General features: G+C 41.7%; 1 protein-coding gene across 1 annotated transcript in view; it reads right to left on the bottom strand.

The window, feature by feature from the left end:
- The window catches only part of LOC119086141 (leucine-rich repeat-containing protein 37A2-like), a 71,110-nt gene extending 57,219 nt beyond the window's left edge, over positions 1–13,891 (bottom strand). The window contains exons 1-3 of the mRNA XM_037200786.1: positions 13,745–13,891; positions 9,276–9,348; positions 8,987–9,101 (exon numbers count right to left, since the gene is read on the bottom strand). The gene's annotated coding sequence lies outside the window, so the exon portion shown is untranslated. The remainder of the gene's footprint in view (positions 1–8,986; positions 9,102–9,275; positions 9,349–13,744) is intronic.
- Between the last annotated feature and the right edge of the window lie 731 nt (positions 13,892–14,622).

Raw genomic sequence — 14,622 nt, 5'->3', positions numbered from 1 at the left:
TACCTATCAAGCATCCAAGGCCAAATGATCTCCTGAACACCGTACCGTTATGGAAACAACGCCTGTCTCTTATGTCAGGCAGATAGCTTTATTTCTTGTGCAATTTAAACTGAGACCCTCCTTTCTTATACAGCATTAGTAGTATTTATACTAACATTATAGACTCCTAACATTTACCTAACCACCCCTAGGAATGTAGTTTGAGCACATAAATTCCCTTTTTCTGATATATTAACTGATTTTAGCTCTTAGATGACCTCCTCCTTTACCATTCCCTTTTTGGGCTGTAAAAGAAAAGAAAGCCTGACAGTCGCTACCTGAGGAAAACTCTTATCTGCCTTTATGACCCTGTAAGAATTCAAGCTTGGTGACCTTGCTTTGGCTAGAGCACTGCTGTTGCATGGGTATATAACTGTAAACCTCAGAGACTTGGGGAGGATTTTGAAGATTTTTACTGGAGAACTAAAAGAATGAGATGGAAGATGAGGAAGAGCCAGATGGGGAAGAACAAGATGGGTAAGACAGAGTTGAGAAAGACCAAGATGAGGCAGAACTAAGGCGAGAGAATTAAGACAGAACTTAGAGGGGACAGCAGATAATGGTAGAGAGAAATCAGGCAAGAAAGGAGCTAGGTTTGAGTACAAAACTGTAGCTGTGTAGATAGAATCTTATCCCAGAGGAATAAAGTAGACAGACTAAGAGCTCGGTGTACTTAGATTTTTCTCCTGAAAATAATTTGCACCCTTAGTAGCTTCTCTTTTGGGACCCTGGGAAGGAGATTATTAAGGCAGGTCCTTAAATAATATTCAAGAACAGGCGACACATATGCTGATCTCCCTACATGGAAACAGTTCTGAGACTGAATAAGACATGATAAATCTTATTGGTTACAGAGCCCTCATTACTTATTATTATACGCCATCCTTTCATATGACATAGTTGGAGATTTATATTATGGTTTGGTTATGCAGTTTAAACAGACTCATAAAGTTAAAGATGTCTTTTACCGCTCAAACACAAAGAATCATCTTTAGCTGATTTGTACACACCACACATTTTATACTTGTGTTAATGCAATGTATGTTACCTTTAAAAGTTTGTGTGTTTTCAGAACAAAATGACAAGACACCAATGAAGACAAGACAAATACCCCAGGTGATACATGCTGTGGATATCGCTCTATATAAATAAAATACTGGCCAGTGACCAAGCAGGAAGTATAGGCGGGACAAGGAGAGAGGAGAATTGAGGGAACAGGAAGAAGGAGGGAGAGACACTGCCAGCCACCTCCAGGACAAGCAGCATGTAAAGACGCCGATAAGCCACAAGTGACGTGGCAAGGTATAGATTTATAGAAATGGGTTAATTTAAGATATAAGAACTTGACTACTGAGAGTATTCTGTCCTAATCGGATAAGCAAAACACAAAAGAAGGCGGCTGTCAAACTTTGCCAAGACAAGGTAGGCAGCCCTTCAAAATTCCTGCTTCACAGAAAACTCTATCAGATATTCTAGTCCTATAGGCTGAAAATGGGTGCCCCAACATTGCAAAGGAAACTTGGGTTAACTGTCTAGGAAGCCAGCTGTCCCTACCATTTCTATAGTTTTGAAAGTTGTTTGCTTTGCATTTCCTGTTTACTCAGGTAAAATTTTATCCTTCTCAGGTCTCTGATGGAGGCTGAAGACTAGATAGTTATACAGTTTTCTTTGTTACCAAATTCATAAAAGAAACTTACAAAAGAGATGTAAAGTTTATAAGGTTGAGAGACACAAAAGCTTAAGGTGTTTATTTAAAAAATGTTTTAAGGCCTAAAAAGATATTTTTAGGATGATAATGCAAGTTCTGAAAGAAAGTGAATTAGGTACAAAACTTTGAACTCACCAAGATAGGGTAAATAATAGAGTATTTTCTCTGAATTTGTCAAATACAAATGGACTGTACATTGTGAATGTAATCCTTACTTGGTAATTGTTCTTATTGTATATAGTTTTCTTTGTAAAAGTTATAACCTTTCCTTTTTATTTAGACAAAAGGGGGACATGTTGCAGGATATTTGTTCATATTGTGTGAAGATGTTACTGTGATTGTTTTAATAAAGAGCTGAATGGCCTATAGCTAGACAGAAAAGAATAGGCAAGACTTCCAGGGAAAAAGAGGAACTCAGGAAGAATTTAGGTGTGCAGGAGATGCCGAGACACTGAGGAAGTTGGATGTACATTATGGAGGATAGGTAACTAGTCATGTGGCAGAACATAGATTAATAGAATCAGGTTAAGTTATAAGAGTTAATTGGGAACAAGACGAAGCTAAAGACTAAGCTTTCATGATTAATATTGCAAACTCAGGAAACAGAATGATGAATGCATGCTGCTGCTTAGCTCCATTTCTCTACTTAAATAATGCAATATCTTATCTGAGAAATGGTTTCACCCACAGCAGGATAGTCTTCCAACCTCAACTAATGCAATTAAGATAACCCCTTACAGGTATGCCTAGAGACCTATCTTCTAGGTAAGTTTAGATTCTGCCAAGTTGACAACTAACACCAAACATCACACTGTATTTGGAGACAATTTGCTGAGAGTGGCTGGTGACAAAGACATGTTCTGCCCTGACTTAACTTGCCAAAGTTGTTACTGGAGCTTTTAGACAAAAGCCTGGGTAGGTTCCACCAGCCCTAAAAGACTTATATACCTGTTCTCAATACATCAATTAAAAGATGTCTAATAGTAAAAAGCAGAGATATTTAGTCAATGTGATCAGAGGAACAGATGAATGGGTTTAATGATCCTAAGTCTCTTCCAGGGTGCCAACAGGAGCTATAGGTTTACACAGAGGAAAAATTATAATGCAAAGAAGATGTATGCATAACTAAGCAGTCCTGATCTAGGTGTGAGTTTAGGGATCATTGTCTTAGCTTCAATCTTACAAGGTGTGTGGTGTTTGCTGTTGGTTGTTTTTTTACTCTTTGGGGGACCTATCACCCAGCTCCCAAATAAATTTACATAGAGGCTTATTTTTTCTTATAAATGCCCAGCCTTAGCTTGGCTTGATTCTAGCCAGCTTTTCTTTTTCTTTTCTTTCTTTTTTTCTTTTTTTTTTCTTTTTTGTTTTGTTTTGTTTTTTTTGAGACAGGGTTTCTCTGCGTAGCTCTGTGCCTTTCCTGGAGCTCACTTGGTAGCCCAGGCTGGCCTCGAACTCACAGAGATCCGCCTGGCTCTGCCTCCCGAGTGCTGGGATTAAAGGCATGCGCCACCACCGCCCGGCCTAGCCAGCTTTTCTTAAATTACCCCGTCTACCTTTTGCCTCTGGACTTTCATCTTTCTCTATTTCTGTGTACCATTTTTCCTTCTTACTCTATTGTTGGTTGTGTAGCTGGGCCCTGGAGTCCTCCTCTCCTCCTTTTCTTGCTCTTTCATCTCCTTTGCTCTTTTTCTCCTTCTATGTATCCTCTCTGCCTGCCAGGCCTGCCTATCCTGTCTCCTGACTTGGTATTGACCAAGTTCGGGTTCTTTATTAGGCCAATTAGGTGTTTTAGACAGGCACAGTAATACAGCTTCACAGAGTTAAACAAATGCAACATAAAAGAATGCAACATATCTTTGCATCACTAAACAAATGTTCTAGAGCATAAACAAATGTAACATATCTTAAAATAATATTCTACAACAGTGGTTTGAAAGAAAATGGTCCCCAAAGGGAGTGGCACTATTATGAGATTTGGCCTTAGTGGAGGAGATGTGTTTCTTTTAAACCACCACATTCCACTCCCTGGCCCTCAAAGGCTTGTAGCCATATCATAATGCAAAATGCATTCAGTCCAGCTTCAAAAGTCCCCATAGTCTGTAACAGTCTCAAACTTATTTAAAAGTCTATAGTCAAAGTCTCTTCTGAGATTCATGCAATCTCTTAACTGTAATCCCCTGTAAAATCAAAATAAAAAAGCAGATCACATACTTCCAACATATAATGGCACAGTATTTCCTCACTATGCAAACTCCAAACTCTGAATCTCATGTCTGATATCAAAATGCTTTTCAGATCTCGAACTCCTTTCAGCTTTGTTGACCGCAACACACTTCTTCCTCTTGGGCTGTTTCCACTTCCTGTTAGCAGCTTTCCTCAGCAGGTATCCCACAGCTCTGGCATCTCTAACATCTTGGGTTCTCCAAGGCAATCCAGGCATCACCTTCACAGCTTCACACAATGGCCTCTCTAGGCCTCCATTTAGGGACACTCCTGACACATGCCTGGACTCAGTGGCTTTTCTTAGTCTCAGAGGAGAGTTCCATAATGCCTTTCTTCTATCCTTGAAGCCAGAACCACGTGGCCAAAGCTAAGAAGTTCTGCTGCTTACTGGGGCTGGAACATGGCCCTCTTGTTCAATTACTTCTTCACCAGCTTTCTGGGTTTTGTTTTGGTTTGGTTTTTTGAGACAGGGTTTCTCCATGTAGTTTTGGTGCCTGTCCTGGATCTCGCTCTGTAGACCAGGCTGGCCTCGAACTCACAGAGATCCACCTGCCTCTGCCTCCCGAGTGCTAGGATTAAAGGCATATGTCACCGCTGCCCAGCTAGCTTTCTGTTTTTGATAGTTTCCTTCACTGCCTGACCTTGGCTGTCCTGAAATTTGCCCTGTAGACCAGGCTGGCCTTGAACTCAGAGATCTTTCAGTTATATCTTCACCAGCTTTCTGTTTTCAATGATTTCCTTCACTACCTAAGCTTGGCTGTTCTGGAACTTGCTCTTTAGACCAGGCTGGTGGTGGTGGCCATGTTGGAGGAGCGGCAGTCAGCAATAGAATTTATGGAATACAACCCAGCAGATGGCACAAGTACGATGGGTGAGCCCTGGAGAGGCAAAGCCCCAGAGGGATTGTCTCCAGAATGACCCTTGCTTCTGCTGCGCTTTCTCCTGCTTTGCGCTATCGTGTTCTTACTGTATTTGGCATGGTCTGATTATTATGTGAACGACTCCCACTGCATCTAGTATAATGTGTTTGTTTCTTGGAAAAATACCCCTCCTCACTGGGAAATTTACTTGCTGATTATAACGAAGACGATTTTTTTGTTTTTGTTTTTGAGACAGGTTCTTTCTTTTTTTAAAAAATTAGATGATTATTTTTTTAGATTTGTTTATTTGTTTATTTATTTATTTATTTATTTATTTATTTATTTATTTATTTATTATGGATACAGTGTTCGGCCTGCATGCCAGAAGAGGGAATCAGATCTCATTACAGATGGTTGTGAGCCACCATGTGGTTGCTGGGAATTGAACTCAGGACCTCTGGAAGAACAGCTAGTGCTCTTAACCGCTGAGCCATCTCTCCAGCCCGAAGATGATTTTTATAAGAGCAATGACACTTGGTTGGATTGATGATTTAAAGATACAGGTAGTTAGGACAGTTAGTAAAGATGATTAGGGAAAAGGTTTAGGTAATTCTGCCAATTGCTCCAATAAGAAATACAAGAAAGATAAAAATAAGGAAAGAAGTCACCGCCCCCATTGCTAGATCTGAGACTTGCTGAGGACAGAAAGTAAGAACAAGGAAGTTTCATGCATTATAGACCCACGAACTCTGCCTGTGGAAAAACAGGCTGATGATCAAAGAAAGCAATTACATCCCTACACCAAGGTTAGGTCTGAGTTCCTTGGTCATGTAGCTTACAGAATTAGTCAGGTTTTGGTGTGCGCCTTGAAAAAACAAAGTTGTGAAAGGAAATCAAATGACCCTATTGTGTGTAAAAAAAAAAAGAAAAATAGATGGTTAGCTGAGCACTTGAGTAAAATTTTGTAGAATAGAAACAGGCTCGGAATCTGCTGCGCTGAAACCGCCAACAGCTGCCTGCCATTTGAAGGAACTGGCAGAAATACGCTCAGCTTGCTTAAACCTTGTCAATTAGTAATAAAAGAATCAGTGCTTTGAGGTGAAGATGTTATGGTAGGAAAATTAATGCAAAGGAAAATGTCTAACTACTTGTGAGCTTCTAAGGAAAACATGTAACATGATTATAATGTGATTTCTTCCTGTGTAAAGGTTTTGTTTTTGCCAAATATGTAACTTGTGGTTGTGGGGTAATCTTTTCTTGCATAGAATTTTTTGTCTTAGGTGGTATAAAAAAGGATAAGAGAAAAATAAAGAACAGAAGAAGAATGAGAAAATAAAATGAAGAATTAAGCTTTGCCCCCTCAGATAAATTTCCTGTGTGTGTGTTTAGTATTCATTAGTATTCACCGACTCTATGTCTCCTCTCACCTTCTCTGACCTGTTGAAGCTGATTGGCCTCAAACTCAGAGGTCTGCTGCCCTCTGCCTTCGCAGTGCTGGGATTAAAGGTGTGCACACCACATCTGGCTCTAAGCTTTTCTTTAATTCCTTTTTACAAGCTGGAAACTTCTCTGGGTGGGATCTTGCCCCGAGGTCACCACTTCCTTTATTCCATTCTTCATCTGTTCATCTTGAACCCATCTCCATTCCACATAACTCCACTCCTGGTGCTTCTTTGCTCCTCAGATTGTTCTACACGTTGTATTTTTTTCTTGCTCAGCTTGCTCCTTTTCATTATAAATCTTCATTAGAGTTACCACTAATAACCACATAACAGAGTCTATACTAGGCTGTTTCGAGATTTCCTCTGCCAACGGAATTAATCCAAAACTCTTCACTTTGGCCTTAGGCAGACAAGGGCAAAAAGCTGCCATATTTTTCACCAAAACATCACAAGAATGATCTCTAAAATTCTTCTCCTCTGAAACCTCTTGCTCCAGGCACCCACAGTTTAAATCACACTCAGCATCACTGTCTTCCATGTTCTACTAGGATGGTCCATTAAGCAGCACTTAAAGTGATCAACTGCTTTTCTAATCCACAGTCCCAAGGTCCATAGTCCTTCAAAGAAAAGCATGATCAGGCCTATCACAGCAATGCCCCAGTCCCTGGTACCAACCAACTTCTGTCTTAGTTAGGGTTTCTATGCTGTGAAGAGACACTGTGACCGTGGCAACTCTTATAGAGGAAAAACATTTATTTGGGGTGATTTACTGTTCAGAGGTTTAGTCCACTATCATCATGGTAGGACATGGTGATGTTCAGGCAGACATGGTGCTGGAGGAGTTGAGAGTTTTACATCTTGATATGCAGGCAACAGCAAGTAGTCTGTCTCACTAGCAGTAGCTTGAGTACAGGAAACCCTTATAGTGACACACTTCCTCCAACCAAGCCCTGCCTTCTAATAGTGCCACTCCCTTTGGGGGCCATTTTCTTTCAAATCATCACAGTGTCATTGTGGGGGTGGACTTTGAGATCTCCTATGCTCAAGCTATGCCCAATGGGACAGTGCACTTGCCTGTGGATCAAGATGTAGAACTCTCAGCTCCTTCTCCAGCACCATGTCTGCCTATAGGCTGCCATGCCTCCCACCAGGATGATAAGAGACTAAACCTCTGAACTGTATGCCATCCCAATTAAATGTTTTCCTTTATAAGAGTTGCTGTGGTCATGGCGTTTCTTCACAGCAACAGAAATCCTAAGTTAGGCAATATGCTATGAACAGACATTCTTCCAGCTCAAGCAATGGTTTTTCAGCAATGCCAACTCCAGGGTTTCTGTACTCTTAAGGCTGCCCTATGAGTACAGAAGTACCATCTCTATAGTACAGGAAGACATCTGGCCTGGCTTTTCCACACACAAGTAACTCAAGATTTTCTCCTCATGGTTGGAAAACAGTTGAAGCTGCTATGTTTTTGAATTACAATCTGTCCTAGAATTTGGTTTTGACTTTGTGGCACTGAGGCTCAAATCCAGGGCCTCATATATGCTAAGCGACCTCTCTGTTAGTGAGCCACATCCCACTGTCAGGTCCAAAGCTCCCCTATGGTACTGAAATGTGATTTTAATTGTGTGTTAATAAATAAAGTTGCCCGGGGGTCAGAGCTATTAGAGCCATAGAAAGAGCGTGGCAGTGGTGGCGCATGCCTTTAATCCCATAGATCTCTGTATGTTCAGGGATATAGCCAGCATTGGAGACATACGCTTTTAAGACCTAGAGGGCTGTACTTACAGGCAGTGACGAGGCAGTCATGTGTTTGGGTTTACAACCAATGAGAAGGCAGAACAGAAAGACTATTTAAAGACATACACACAGGAAATAGTTCTCTTTCGGGAAGCTAGGAGCACCACAGGAGGAAGGGTAAGATTTTAGCTTTGAGCTCTGACCTCTCAGCTTTCTCTTTTACATTGGTTCTGTGTTTCTTATTTAATAAGACGGTTGGTTACATCTATACTCCCCTTTACCTGAAAGGGCAGTGCTACTGACATTGTCTTAAACAGAAGGACTGTTAACAGGTAAACAAGCCTAAAGGTGGGTTCCTCTTGACCTTCCCCCAAAGGTAAATGACCTCAGGCAGGGGCACCTCATTCCAGATCAATCCCGGCAGCCTGTGTTAACTCAGATTTCTACCCTGCTGACTATCATGAAACATCTGCTTGCTTTTCCTGCCAGTTTGCTCTTCTCTTTGCTCTCCACAAGAGATGGCCTTGGCAGTTGAATTCCCATAAATATTTCTGCCCAGAGTAGTCTAGTTGGGCAGTTTCTCTGTGCCATCGCTTATAACCAGCATTCCTAGGTTTTTAAATGAAGTGAAATTAAAAAAATTGTGGTTCAATTATCCCAGTTACTATTTGAGGTGTCCTATAGCTTCAAGATCAAGTAAGATTTGCAAAACACCTATCAGATATAGGGAATCACTTTTTATTTCACATCATATAAACAGTGGAGAAAAGTATGGACTTCATCATCCCTGTGACTGAAGTGATTAATTCTAGGTAGTAGACCAGTTCCCATCACTTAGAGGTTACAGATTCACATCCAGTTTCCTTCTACAGTAATAAGACTTTCACAATCCAGTTCAGTCCTTTTGTCTAAAGTCTAGGATTAGAATGTTTAAAGAAGGATGTGTTTAGTTAAAGAAAATCTGTAAGGCTTACCTTCATGATCCTGTTAATCAATCCAAAGCAGTACATTTTCAGTTCCTGGTATCATGAGCTGTTTGGAGCAAGGGCTCTGATATACAACTGCCTTATGTCTGCTGCCCAGATGAACCTAAAAATCACATTTGGGAGAGCCACAAATATCACAACCTGCCAGAGATTTCATTTTGAATGTACATTTAACTTATTTTACAGAGTGACCATAAAGATTAAATAGCATAGGAGAACAGTTTAACTGTATTAATAGGGAACCCTAAATAAATATTGTTTAAGCCACAATACTTTCCTGCATAATTTTCAAGGCCAATGATGAACTGGTCTTTGGTGAACAGTGATGATAAAAAGTAACCAAGGAAGCCCTGCAGAGAAAGCATAGGATTGTAAGTGAGCAAAGGAAAGGTTTCAGTTTTCTTATCTGGTAACTCTTGATTGAGAATATGATCCAACGTGTAGATTAGATGATTCTGATACCTGTTAATTGAAGTTCCTAATCTCTGTTAGAAGGAAGAAATTCACTGATTTCTGTGGTGATATATTGTGTACCCTAATAAAATTTGCCTGAAGATCAGAGAGACAAAGGAACAAGCCACAGCTACCACCTCTTACTTCGAGGACTCTTCAGCCTGAAAAGACTTCAGTTCCTGTCTCCTCAAGCCTTATATACCTTTCTCCACCCAGCCATCACTTCCTTCTTAGTGCTGGGATTAAAGGCATGTGTGCTTCCTAAGCAAAGGTATAAGATCTCAAGTGCTGGGATTAAAGGTGTGTGACTCCCAAGTATTGGGATTAAAGATGTGTGCCACCACTGCCTGGCTCTGTTTCTCTCCTAGACTGAGTTAATCTCATGTAGTCCAGGGTGGCTTTGAACTCACAGAGATCCAGACAGATCTCTGCCTCCCGAGTGCTAGGATTAAAGGTCTGTGTCATCACTATCTGGCTTCTATGTTTAATCTAGTGACTTGTTCTGTCCTCTGATCTTCAAGCAAATTTTTATTAGGGTACACAATATATCACCACAGATTTCTATGAATTTTACAAGAGAAAGAAATATGCATAACTAATCAGTCCTGATATAGGCGTGGGCTCAGTGACCATTATCTTAGCTCCAGTCCTGCGAGGCACCACCAACAACCTTCCTAACATACCTTACAAGTAACTAAAACTATTAGGGGCTCATCTGCATCTCAAAACTTCTTTGGGAATGCAAATTTCTCGTAGGTTAAATATTTTACATGTTACTGTGGAATTTTTCTCTTCTTGAGACAAAGTCTCAAGGTGTCTGGGCTAGGCTTTAAACTACTTAGCCTGAATCATCTTGGACTTCTAGTCCTCCTGTCTCTGCCTCTTGAGTGCAGGGTTGACAGGTGTGCACATGCCACAAAGCACAGTTTTTTTTTGTTTTTGTTTACTATGGTGGGATATCAAACTCAGGGCTTCCTATAATCTAAGTAAGCACTCTACCAACTGAGCTACACCCCCAATCCTACAATTTTTGTTTTTAGACAGGGTCTCATTGTGTGGCTGTCCTGGAATTCACTAAGTAGACCAGGTTGGCTTTGAACTCAGAGAGATCAATCTGCCTCTGCCTCCTGAGTGCTGGGATTAAAGGCCTGTGACATCATTCACGCCTGGCCCTACTGTAAATTTCTTATACTACTAGCTCTTTTTTAGATGCTCATTTTTAAAGATTTATTTATTTATTTATTGTATATGAGTGAGTGCCCTATCTGCATGTACACATTTATGCCAGAAGAGGGCTTCGAATCCCATTATAGATGGTTGTAAGCTACCATATGGTTACTGGGAATCGAACTCAGGACCTTTGGAAAAGCATCCAGTGCTCTGAACCACTGAAACATCTCTCCTACTTCATTTTTAGAAAGTGATATATATTCATAATTTTTGGACAATACAAATAAAGTCAAAGCATTATTATTATTTATGGATCTGTGCACACATTGTATTCTTGTCACTAGTTTGTAAACTATTAAACACCTGAGAACCCAATACTTTATTTTTTTTCCATTCCCAGAACCAAGATGCCATACTATCTAAAAGAAGACCAACAGTCTGCTAATTGAGTAAACAAATGAATAATTTAAAAAATAAAACTGCTTTCTCCATATGAAGCTGATCGTTATGAAGTACTTTAAGTGTTTGTTTTTATTTATATGTGCATGTCTCTGTGTATGTGCACATGTGTGCAGGTGCCTGTAGAGACCAGAAGAGGGCAGAAGACCCTCTGGAGCTGGAGCTACAGGAGGTTGTGAGCCACCAGATGTGGGTGATAGTACCCATACTCCAATCCTCTGCATTGTCTGTCAGTAAGCCCTCTTAACCACAAAGCCATCATTCCTGTCCCATGATGACTAATTATAAATGGACAGTGCTGCAGGGCCACTGCCCGAACTAAGAGGGATAGGTAGGGCTACTGCCACTTGTTTTAATCCTTTAAAAAATTTAAAACCATTTTTAAAAATTGCACTTATTTATTTACATGTGTGTGTGTGCGCACATGTGCAAGCACCTCAGTATACATGTGGAAGTCAGAGGACCACTTGCCAGAGCCTTTTCTTTCAGTCGTGGGTTCTGGGGTTCAAACTCAGGCTGTTAGGCTTGGCAGCAGGAGCCTTTACTTGTGAGCAATCTTACTGAGGCCCCTACCACAGTTCTGGCTGTCAATCATTTTCCTTTGTACCATTGGTAGGTGTGATGGGGATGAAATAAACACTCTTCTTACGGTGCTTAAGATGTTTCTTGATTTTATTTTAAAATATTTTCTGTATTTAAAAATGGAAAAAAATGTTTCAAGGCCAGCCTAGTCTACAGAGTGAGTTCTAGGACAGCCAGAACTACACAGAAAAACCCTGTCTCAAAAAAAGTAGGAACTGTATATATAATGCACATTTATAGTCCAATTGGATAACAACTGGGGAAGGGATAGTTACAGTAATCCAAGGTTCTGTTTTAAGTAAATAAATAGATTAATATAATCACTTTCTCCTCTCAACTATATCTTGACTTCACTACCCTTCATGGGATTAACATGTGAATTTTTGTTGTTGTTGTTGTTGTTGTTTTGTTTTGAGACAGGGTTTCTCAGTGTAGCCCTGACCATCCTGGAACTCATTCTGTAGACCAGGCTGGCCTTGAACTCAGAGATTCTCTTGCCTCTCTCCAGTGCTGGGATTAAAGTCATGAGCCACCACTGCCCAGTAACTTGTGAAATTCTTAAAACCTAAAGCTTATGAAACGGTTTTGCTATGCAAACAGTACTAGAGAGTAATTATAATTTTCCACATTTTCTAATCTTTCCAGTACTATCTATATTATCTAAATGGATATGGGACCTAGTCATAGGCTAGGAACAGACAGAACATAGTCCAAAAATTAAAGAATGTCTTCTAGGCATTCACTTCCACTCTAGGTAGTGGGTGGTTTAGGATGGAATAGGGTCTCAGCAGTGTATGACATAGCATACTTGTAATTATCACTGAGTAGAGTTCTCAAAGTCCATAAAGGGTTAATCCATGAGGGACCAATACAAACAAGAAGAGGCAGCAAGGTCAGCAGCAAGTAGTCAGATAAAACAGCCTGTCAGAAAAAGGACAGGTGGTTGAATTGGGGGACATAATGGGATGTTGTCCTAAGGCTTTGGGAAATAAAATGAGCTGCCTGTTAACATGGAATAGGGCTTTTATAAGGCATTAAAGAATTGGTTCTCAGACTTCCAAATGCTATAATACAGTTCCTCATGTTGTGGTGACCCCCAACCATAAAATTATTTTTGTTGCCACTTCCTAACTGTAATTTTGCTACTGCTATGAATTGTAATGTAAATTATCTGTGTTTTCCAATGGTCTTAGGCGACCCCCTGTGAAAGGGTCAATTGACCCCAGGGTTAAGGACCACTGCGTTAAAGGCTGCACTGTCCATCTTCTGGGAATTGGCATTCTGACAGGCATTTTGAGTAATGATGATAAAGCTACAAGTGACCAAGTCTGTCAAACTCACACATACAAAATAATAGAAGTCAGCGGCAGCGAGGTGACTTGATAGGTAAAGGCGTTTGCCGAGTGTCAATGCAAGCCTCAAGACCTAAGTTCAATTCCTGCAACCCATGTAAAGGTAGGAAAGAACGGATTCCATAAAGTCACCCTCTGACTCGACATGTGCTCCGTGGCTCCTGTGCCTACACACATACACACACACACACACACCAAAAAATAAAAATAAAAATAGAAGACAAATTTTTAAAAATAAATAGCAACATATTCTACATGAGTACACTTTGGTTCGACCTCTTTATACCACAGTCACGGTCAGGAACCTTTAAAAAATCACGTAACCGCTGGGCAGTGGTGGGGCATGGCTTTAACCCCAGAACTCGGGAGAGTGGATCTCTTTAGTTCGAGGACAGCCTGGGCTACAAAGCAAGTTCCAGGACAGTCAGGGCTGCAGAGAGACCCTGTCTCAAAAAAACCAAGAATCATGTAACCATCCAGAAAGTCTGAAAAAACCGCTTCGGCTCTCAAGCCTTCGGGGCTCTCCGCGCGTCCCTGGCCCAGGAAAAGCTGATGATGGTGTGGAAACCGGGGCCCGCCGCAGCGTTCGGGAAGGCCCGGATTATCAACAGACGGGCAAACTGGGAGAACGCTGTGAACGGAGAGAGAACGCTGTGGGAGGCCCACGGCGTGAGCGCTCATCTCCCGCCCCACACCCTCCTCTGGGGTGGCATGAGAAGTGCGGACGGACCTGGGTCCCGCTGCCAGATGCTCCTGTCGGTCCCTCCCTCAGCGTGGGCGGCGGCCCTGTCAGTTTCCCTTCAGCGCAGGCGGGCTGTCTGTCCCTCACTCCGTCCGCGCCCGCCCGCCCCGCAGCCAAGGCCGTTTTTCCTCAGCCTAGCGCGCGCGACTGCGCAGGCCATGTGGGGGCGGAGCCACAAAGGTGAGGGGCGGGTCCAATCTTCCAGGCGCCCTCAGACCCCGCCTCCAGGGCGGGCATTTGGGTTTATTCTACTCCCGTCTCACTGCCCGATACAAGAGTCTAACGTTTCAATTCCAAGGTTTAATTTTTTTTTTTTTAATTTTATGTGTTCGGGTGTTTTGCTTGCTTGTATATTTGGGCACCACGTACATGCTTAGTGTCCACGAAGGGGCATCAGATAGATCTCCTATGATGAGTTGTGAGACTGAGCTTTTAGACATTGAACCGTCTCTCCTCTCCGCTCCTCAAATGTATATTTTGGATGGCCAGGAACCGGAAACTGGATGGCTCAGAGACCCAGGGAAAGAACAAACATGACTTGTAGGACCCTAGCAAGCCGGGGCAAATATGGCGCTGGCAGACCTTGCCTTTTCCCCCTTGCCTCTCCCTTATAAACCACAGATTATACATCCCCCTAAAGCTAGCCATCAAGGTCTATTCCCATATTTGGATATGTCCTTTTTTTTTTTTTTTTTTTTTTTTGAGGGGGGGGATTTTTCGAGACAGGATTTCTCTGTGTAACATTCCTGGCTGACCTGGAACTCGCTTTGTAGACCAGGCTGGCCTCAAACTCACAGAGATTCACCTGCCTCTGCCTCCCAAGTGCTGGGATTAAAGGCGTGCACCACCATCGCCCGACTTGGATA

This window comes from Peromyscus leucopus, chromosome 8b (assembly GCF_004664715.2).
Source record: "Peromyscus leucopus breed LL Stock chromosome 8b, UCI_PerLeu_2.1, whole genome shotgun sequence".
Lineage (NCBI taxonomy): Eukaryota > Metazoa > Chordata > Mammalia > Rodentia > Cricetidae > Peromyscus > Peromyscus leucopus.
This window is presented reverse-complemented; position numbering and strand designations above follow the sequence as displayed.